The sequence below is a fragment of the Oncorhynchus tshawytscha genome, linkage group LG03 (genome assembly GCF_018296145.1).
Source record: "Oncorhynchus tshawytscha isolate Ot180627B linkage group LG03, Otsh_v2.0, whole genome shotgun sequence".
Classification (NCBI taxonomy): Eukaryota; Metazoa; Chordata; class Actinopteri; order Salmoniformes; family Salmonidae; genus Oncorhynchus; species Oncorhynchus tshawytscha.
This window is the reverse complement of record NC_056431.1, coordinates 23,672,130-23,682,012: the sequence shown is the minus strand read 5'-3', so window position 1 is coordinate 23,682,012 and position 9,883 is coordinate 23,672,130. Positions and strand designations below refer to the sequence as shown.

General features: G+C 41.9%; 1 pseudogene; it reads left to right on the top strand.

Annotated features, from left to right (window-relative positions):
- Nucleotides 1-5,860: 5,860 nt before the first annotated feature.
- LOC112246558 lies at nt 5,861-9,590 on the top strand (annotated as a pseudogene).
- Nucleotides 9,591-9,883: the final 293 nt, after the last annotated feature.

The window sequence follows — 9,883 nt, the reverse complement described above, 5'->3', positions numbered from 1 at the left end:
GGTTGCATCACTGCCTAATATGGCAACTGCTCAGGCCTCCGACCGCAAGGCACTACAGAGGGTAGTGTGAACGGCCCAGTACATCACTTGGGCCAGGCTTCCTGCCATCCAGGACCCTTATACCAGGTGGTGTCAGAGAAAGGCAATGAAAATTGTCAAAGAACCCAGCCACCCTAGTCATAGACTGTTCTCTCTGCTACCACATGGCAAGCGGTACCGGAGCGCCAAGTCTAGGTCCAAGAGGCTTCTAAACAGCTTCTACCTCCCAACCCATAAGACTTCCGAACATCTAGTCAAATGTCAACTCAGACTATTCACATTGCCCCCCCTTCCTCCCCTCTCCACACCACTGCCACTCTCTGTTGTAATCTATGCATAGTCACTTTAATTAACACTACCTACATGTACATACTACCTCAACTAACCGGTGCCCCGCACATTGACTCTGTACCGGCACCCCCTGTATATATTGTTATTTTTTACTGCTCCTCTTTAATTACTTGTTACTGTTATCTCTTATTCTTATCCGTATGTTTTGGAACTGCACTGTTGGTTAGGGGCTCGTAAGTAAGCATTTCACTGTAAAGTCTACACCTGTTGTATTCGGCGCATGTGACTAATACAATTAGATTTGATTTGATTATGTTACTGTTAGATTCAGTGTAATATATTTAATGTGGTAAAGAAGACACGCATGTGATGTAAACCATATCAGAAATCCTATTCATATTTTGCAACCTGCGTCATGAGTTGCAAAACGTTATGCAGAGAACTATTGTGTCTCATTTCTTAAAGGGATGAGGGCTGACAAACAAGGATTCTTCACGTTTCCTACGACATGTGAGACTCCTCAGTCTCCACGGATCAAAGGCAAGACAATTGGAAGAGTGTGGTGCCTGATACTGTCAGGACCTCTCAACACCTCATTCCCCTAATTATAAAATTGTATTTAACACATCAGTCCTGCACAACAAATTAGAGAATAGAAGCCGCTCTATTCACACAGGGAAAAAGTGATCTTCTTCCTAGAGATGTTGAGATCCATATTATACCCCAACAGAGAACAACTCTCTGTCTCAATTTTGGAAAACAAGCACAGAGGTTAATTGAAGCCCTATGACTAGAGATATAAGTATGATACATTTCCTGATGGCGGGGGAGGGTTGCCTGTGCTGATGGGAAAAATATGGAGTAAGTTGGCAATCGGAGGCTGGCATTTATCTCAGGTACCACCAATTGTACCGCCATTGTGCCCTTGAGCAAGGTATTATCCCCCAAACTGCTCCAGGGATGTTGCTTTGTGGCTGACCCCATTCTGCACCCAGCCTGTCGTGTTTGTGTGTGTGTGGGGGGTGTCGGGTTGAGAACCGTCACAGCAAAAATAACACGAGTGCCAATTTTCCACAAGAGTCCAGTATTTTGACCTTTGATGTAGATTTAGAGTCTTAGATTCAATTTAGAATCAGATTTGGATGCGGTTCGAAATGCCGACCTGGTATGACCTGTTATGAGTTTAGCCAGGTGACTGTCATGTAATGTGCCAAATAAAACGTCACGAAAAATAAAATGTTCATTTCTGAAGGGTGTTGTCGCATCTGCCAAGCGAGTTAGCCATAATGGGTCACCATAGGCTAGAGTAGATATCTATACACCACGTCTAAGACCACATGTATTTGACCACGTCTAAGAAGTGGTGGTTGCTTGTCCAAACGCAATATCCAATTGGTTGCTTGTCCAAAAATTAAATGTAGGGCTATGCATACCTAGAAGACAATAAGAGAACCCCAGGCCTAGAGCTCACAGCAAGCCTGAGATGAACTGTCTTAACCTCAGGATTGCAGACATATTTTGGAGACTTACAACATCCACCACCCACTCTACCTCACTCTGAGGCTCCATAATAAAACAGGTAATCCACTAACATAGACCACAACCTCAAGCAGAGCAATTCAGCAGCAGACTTAACAGTTAATTGTAGACGATTTACGTTTTATAGGAATTTTGCGGTCGGAGAGGGAATCACGTCCAGGGGTGCACTCTCTGTTGCTGGCTCTCGAGGAACAGAGGGGGAGAAGGGGAGAAAAGACAGGAAGAATGCTACATCTCGCACTATTATGTCTTAGAGGCTGGGTCTCCTCGTAGAAACTTAATGTAATTGCACTGGGAAAATACTGTGGTCTTGGTTGGGGGACTAAAATGTTAAACTCCTAACCTGGTCCCAGATCTGTTTGGGTTGTTTGCCAAATTCTATGGCCATTGTCACGCCAATGACCATAGGAGCCCGCAAGACAGCACAAACAGATCTGGAACCACACTAAGGAACTCCTTTCAATGGCCTTTCTGACGGGGTCGGCCTGCTGTAAAAAAGTTCCTGCAATGGTCAGGGCCAGCGGAAACAGGACCAGAGTCCTGAACTCAGCCACTGTCTAGCATGCTTATGTCACTGCTGTTATGTTTACAGGGTCATATTAAAAACCAAATAGGACATAGATCTGCCACCATAAGGGTATTCCAAAATCCCTGACCCTTGGCGAATGCTCTTATCCCCCCACTCTAGGATCGACTTGTTATGACTCACAATCTTCATTCTACTATTTACCCCTTACAATAAGTGCTGATTAGTCAGAATCTACTCAGACATTATTTAACCCGTAAATCCTGAAGTGCTGTCTGTGTTTTGGTAATTAGACTCATGTTAGTGGGCTAGTATATCACAGCGGCCCCGAGGCGGACCCCTAACAGTAGGGTCATTAGAGATGAAAATGAAAAACAAGTGGGTGACATAATGTGGAAACACTGAACCAATTCAGAGGTTTCTTCATCACCCGCAGAATATTCTGCTCGCTGGGCAAATCTTACACATATTAAACACATTTTCTGTGGTCATTGGGGACAGAGCACAGAGAGTGCGACCCAGAAGAAAAATATGGTTTGTGGAATAGTGCAATATCCCTCTTCCTTCTTGAGCTTTTTCCACAACATTCCCAAAGCGAGAGTTTACGTGAGATTAGGGATTAGGGACCTGGGGCAACTGTGGCTTTGCCTGGTCTCTCCTTGGATTACTGTATCAGGAAGTGGAGCGAGAGAGAGCGGTGTTCCCCAAGGAGGTGTTGTGACCCCCTTATCCTCTCCATGGAATGCTGTGGTCATGAAACCATGTCACTGAGGAGAAGAGCATGCTTTCGTTGCACGTGACAGTATATGGAATGTATGAAAAATAACTATTTTTGTGCTAGAGAGATGGGGAGTGTGTAATTTCCGACATGATTCTGGTTCATGCACTGTGGCCCCACATGTTTTGACATAAAGTAGCAGTCAAAAGTTTGGACAAACCTACTCATTCAAGGGTTTTTCTTTATTTGTACTATTTTCTACATTGAAGAATAATAGTGAAGACATCAAAACAATCAAATAACACATATGGAATCATGTAGTAACCAAATAAGTGTTAAACAAATCAAAATATATTTTATGTTTGAGATTCTTCAAGTAGTCACCCTTTGTCTTGATGACAGCTTTGCACACTCTTGGCATTCTCTCAACCGGCTTCATGAGGTATTCACCTTGAATGCATTTTAATTAACAGGTGTGCCTTAAACGTTAATTTGTGGAATTTCTTTTGAGCCAATCACTGGTGTTGTGACAAGGTAGGGGTAATATACAGAAGATATCCCTATTTGGTAAAAGACCAAGTCCATATTACAGCAGGAACAGCTCAAAGAAAAATGACAGTCGATCATTACTTTAAGACATGAAAGTCAGTCAATCCGGAAAAGGACCACCACAGGAAAGGAAGACCCAGAGTTACCTCGGCTGCAGAAGATAAGTTCATTAGAGTTAACTGCACCTCAGATTGCAGCCCAAATAAATGCTTCACAGAGTTCAAGTAACAGACACATCTCAAAATCAACTGTTCAGAGGAGACTGCGTAAATCAGGCCTTAATGGTTGAATTTCTGCAAATAAATCATTACTAAAATACAACTATCAAGAAGAGACTTGTTTGAGCCAAGAGACACAAGCAATCGACATTAGACCGGTGGAAATCTGTCCTTTGGTCTGATGAGTCCAAATTTGAGATTTTTGGTTCCAACCGCTGTGTCTTTGTGAGACGCAGAGTAGGTGAACGGATGATCTCCGCATGTGTGGTTCCCACCGTGATGCATGGAGGAGGAGGTGCAATGGTGTGGGGGGTGCTTTGCTGGTGACACTGTCAGTGATTTATTTAGAATTCAAGGCACACTTAACCAGCATGGCTACCACAGCATTCTGCAGCGATATGCCATCCCATCTGGTTTAGTTTAGTGGGATTATCATTTGTTTTTCAACAGGACAATGACCCAACACACCTCCAGGATGTGTAAGGACTACCTGACCAAGAAGGAGAATGATGGTGCTGCATCAGATTACCTGGCCTACACAATCACCCGACCTCAACCCAATTGAGATTGTTTGGGATGAGTTGGACCACAGAGTGAAGGAAAGGCAGCCAACAAGTGCTCAGCATATGTGGGATCTCCTTCAAGAGTGTTGGAAAAGCATTCCTCATGATTGGTTGAGAGAATGCCAAGAGTGTGCAAAGATGTCAGTACTATTATTCCACAATGTAGGAATAGTAAAAATAAAGAAAAACGCTTGAATGAGTAGGTGTGGCCAAACTTTTGACTGGTACTGTATATTACCTATTTTCCCATGTTTCCCACATCATAAACAGAAACATGGCCAGGGGAATGTGAGAGTAAAAATGAGAGGGACAGATCCACTCAGGTGTCCATCAACAAAGGCATTTGTCACTGATGTTTATCACTGAGGTTATTTGAAACCATTGACTTGGATATGAACCATAATGGGGGTCTGGTCCCCAGCAGGAAACATAAAGAACTCATGTTGGAAAAACACAAACATATTATATGTTAGTGTTAAACAACTTCTTTGGCAAAGGCAGGCCTTCATTACAGTGACCAAAGTCATTTGGAGCATCAAAACTGCGGCCAAGACATATAAACTGACTAGTGCAGTGATCTGGGTTTGTTATGGATCTCTTCCTTGTTCCAAGCCTGGCATTGTGCAGCATGAGACAGAACAGACCAGACAGGACAATCCCAGTGTTGGATGCTTAAAAAGTCCATATAAAGCTAACGTGGTGATGTGTGCTTAGTGTCTCTGTAGCAGGATGTTGGCATCTGCCTTGGTCTGCTTGAAGACAGATTGCCAAAGTTTATATTTTAAAGCCACAGTAAAACATTTTATGTAAAACTTTCAACACAATAAAACTTTAAGGATTTACTGGGCTGAATGGCTTATTTGGTTGTCTTATCACTGATTTTTATTTGATTATCCTCACAACAACAGAGGTTAAAGCTACTTTTTAAATTCACCCTGAAAATTGACATTAATAACAATATACACGCATAATAGCATTATAATACTGTATATATTTTAAGCCCCTCAGTGTAGTGTGCATATTCTGCTGAATTCTAGAATGTAAGGCCTTAGGACCAAGGTGTCCGTTATATCTTCTCTGTTAGGACATTCAGCACCAGACAGGTGACACTTACAGGAGCCTGACTCATCACCATACCCAAATACCTATCACATAGTACCTTCAACATCAGGGCAGGAGTGCCTGGGTAATTGTCAAAATGTGTGCAACATTGTCACCTGCTGTTTAATTGCGAATATTGCAACAACCACATCTGATAATGTCAACAAAAGTTTGATGTTGTGTATTTTGTTGATATGAATAAGGACACTAACGGAAATTCTAAACATATATTAATATTTCGTCATCACTAATTTCACCCACCATAACATCAAGAGAGCTCACCATGATATCATCATGGTTTGATTTGTGCTACATATGGTAGCCGGCAGAGAGAAGAACTAACGAATCTTCTTAAGTGAAAAGTGAGGTAGCGCTTCCTGTATACCCACGTGTTTTACTAAGGAAGAATTTTGAGGCATTTGCATCTTGGCTTTGTAGTTAGCCAGACAGTCGATTGATTTTTTATTTATTTTTTTACTTTGAAAATTGTCAATATGTCCTCGTTTAGAAAGGCATTGAAGTCCCAACAACAACAAAAAAATCACAGAGAAAGATCCCAGGTAAGGATGAGAGAGTAAAAAAAAAAAAAAAACATTTTTAAGGATTAGATAGTTGTTACGTTAGCTTTCCAGGAATCAATGTTATTGTTGTTTGTTCAACTGGTGTGATTGGTGGTTGTTGACATGTAGCATTGTGTTGCTAACGGCATTGTGCATTTGGTTCCTGTTGCCTACTGTAATAACTAACGTTAACTAATTTATCTGTTTCATTTTGTGCCACAGCCTGGTTTTCGAAAACATCTGGGACATCTTGAAAAGAAGAAGGATTACAAACTTTTAACTTCGTAAAGTACAAGGTTGCTAACAAACAACGCGTACAAAGTAGCACGATCAATTCATCTAGCTAACTAGCTGCCGAATAGGCATCAACTCACCACGTAGTTTATTCTTAATGTTTGTCCATAGGCTACCAGAGTGAGGACAGACATTTTTCGGAATAAACGTGGTGAGTGAAAAAAATAATGAAATAGCCCGCTCCTTACCCGGTATCTTATTCGGCCGCTATACTACTTTATGTGTTGCTTGTTGGCAACTTTGTTATTTACTAAGTTTTTGGAACAGATTCCTGATGGAACGTTCCCACAAATTATACCCACCCCTTATTCACCTTTGCTGAACTGTCACATGTGCTACACAGCTAACTATGTGTGGTCCATGTACAGATTTGATTTGGTTGCTGATCTTATACCCTTTTGTCTGGACATTTTCAGTGACTACCACAAGAATCCGAACACCCTTGCTGCTTTGCGTTAAAAAAAGCCCTGGACAAGAACCCTGATGAGTTCTATTTCAAGATGGTCAGCTCTCAGCTTAAGGTAAGTCATCATGTTGGTCTGGTCCCAGGTCTGTGCTGTCTTGTCAACTCCTCTGGTCATTGTCAAGCTAAACACAGTGGAGTAAGACCGCACAGGTCTGGGACCAGGTTATACAAGAGTAGCCAGGTTCCCAGATCTTTTTGTGCACTTGCCAACTCTATTGCTCATTGTCAAGCGTGATAATCAGTTGGCATGATGGCACAAACAGACTGACACTCGGGCTAATACAATAGCTAGCCTATATATGATCATTTCATGTTTTACCATGTCCATATGTCAGCTTTGCTTTCATCCAAAACATGATATATTAATGGTTGTGCCATTTCTGCAGTCTGATAATAAAATCCCCTCTCATCTCTGGTCCTCTTGTGTTTTGAAAGGACGGAGTGCATGTGTCGAATAAGGCTAAAGGAACAGAGGAGGAGAATACAGAGGAACAGAGGAAGTTGATGAGGACGCAGGATATCAGATACGTGGAGATGAAGAGAGTGGCTGAGGGCAAGGTAAGAGCTCACTGTGGTGCCCTGTAAACTGGAATAAATGGTTCCTTATGTTCTTGAATGACCTCATTTCCTTTTAGCTGTATGAATAGATAAATGAATGGGCTGTGAATATGTACAGTGTGAAATTGTGAGGGGAATGTATGCCAGTCGGCACCTTTTAAGAGCCTATGAAAAGCAATTGAACAACAATTTATCTTGTGGGGTGCAACGTGCAGACTGTTGCTTTCTTCTACTCACTCAGTTCAGTCACTGAAGTTGTCAATGGTGGTATACAGTGGTGAAAGTGCAGGCTTAAGTGTTTTGAATTGCCTTCAGAAAATTGAGAGGTTGAAATCGGAACTCCATCTCCTGGACGCTGACGGCAAACAGAAAAACGGGCACGCCTTCTACGTGGGCTCGAAGCAAAAAGGTAGAGGAATACATTAATACAAACACCAATGTATACACACACTGCGCAGTGTTATTTTGTAGTATTGCATTGGATATGTCATACAGAAGGCCATCCCACTTTTGTCATACATACAGACATTCTTCTTGTACACCAAGGAATTAGGGCCCATATTCATAAAGCGTCTAAGAATAGGAGAGACGATCTAGGATCAGGTCCCCCTGTCCTTGTAATATAATGTAATTCATTACAATGTAAAAAGCAAAACTGCTCCTAGATCAGCACTCTCAATCTGAGACGCATTATGAATAGTTAAAGGAAAAATGTCTGATCCAGCGGCTGTATCTCTGCCTGCTTGAATGGCAAATAGCTCAGATACACATGAAAACATGAAATGACCCCGGGAATCGATAAAACATCGCTCAGAGATGCACAAATATGTTAGAACGTTTAAAATGGATGAATCTTTCTTTTAACTGAAGACTGTTTCTAAAGACCATCTGAAACTGACAGAGCCCTGATTTCTCCTGGTTTTGTGTTCCACTACAGTAGCAGACTTTGACCTGGCCAGCCATCTGGATACAGCCCCTGAGCTGGTGGACAGAGTGTACAACTGGACCACCCTCCATATGCCGGAGAGCAAGACCATCCAGGGCGCCGTGGAGCCTCTCAGTATAAAGGTCAGTCAGGACTGTCCCTGTATAGCCTGACAGCCACACTGTTCCTCAGCAATGGGTACATTTGTTTTTTAGCTCACCCAGGGCACCGGGGTGGGTAGAGTTTGCACATTTTAGACCATTCCAGTCTTTCATTTAAGGCCTTTGTTAGCATAAATGATGATGTTGTGTGGTTATTCAACTCTCTACAGTGTATTTCTCTGTTACATGTATTGATGTTTTTGTTTGTTTTCCTCTCTGCAGAAGATGGCCAGACAGGAAGCACCAGTATAATATCTTGTCCCAGCGGATTGACCGGGAGAAGAAGATGTTTGTCATTGGTCAGAAGATCCAGACCCGCAAAGACCTACACGTGAGTAGGGGATGACTACAAGCCATAGAAGCTTAATGAGTCGTAATGCTTAAGACGTGGTTGGGGAAGACATGGATTTCCCCATGATAATTGTATTGATGGGTTTTTTTCTAGGCGTGTCACATGTTAGCAAAACCAAAGGTACATTTCCTCCTGGTGGACAAGTTGTGCTTAATTCTAGGCTTTTCAATTGGGTTCTGTTCTAATTCATCTGATTCTATCCACTGTCCCAAAGGGTGCATCTACTTCTAGAAAGAACAGCCTGCTTTTTAACTATATAGGAGGTTTCTTTGATCCTCGTTGTGCTTGTGTGTGCCTCCCACAGAATACGATGACACACTAAACAGTAGAATGTTCAACAGTATTACCATCTCTATGGTGTCTCTGTCCAGGATAAGAACGAGAAGGTGAGCAAAGAGACGGTCAATGCCTCTGCCGTCTACAAGTTTGAAGCTAAGAGGAAGCGATGAGAAAGGTAAACCTCTTTGAACAGGAAACGCATCATCAACCAGACAGTTCTGTGGCCTGTTATACAATCACCAGTCGGTCTCCATCGGACAGTAATGTGAACGTTGGTTTTCCTATTGCAATTCATGTGGATATGGACTGGTGAAATGGTCAGGGAATACCCTCTCAATTGTTGTTGGAGGCATAGATTGATCTCTATGGTTGCAGCAATGCAGAGTTTTTGTACATATTCATCAAAGGATATAAGTTAGATTTTTGTATGAATAAATTGTTTTGAGACCAATTTCTAAGCCTCAATCTTGTATATGTCTATGCCAAAAGTCTTTTTTATAGGTTCATATGAGCATTTATCAATCTCATGTTGTTCAGTTATACTACCAGTAGATGGCACTAGTGTACTTCATCAATGTACAGGTAACTGCCAAAATAATGGAAACACTTGAGTAAATATAAAGGATACGAAGTATATCGAAAGCTGGTGCTTACACACAGGTGTGGTTCCTGATTTTTATTAAGCAATTAACATCCCATCATTCTTAAGGTCGTGTATAGAAATACTTGGCACGCCATTATTCT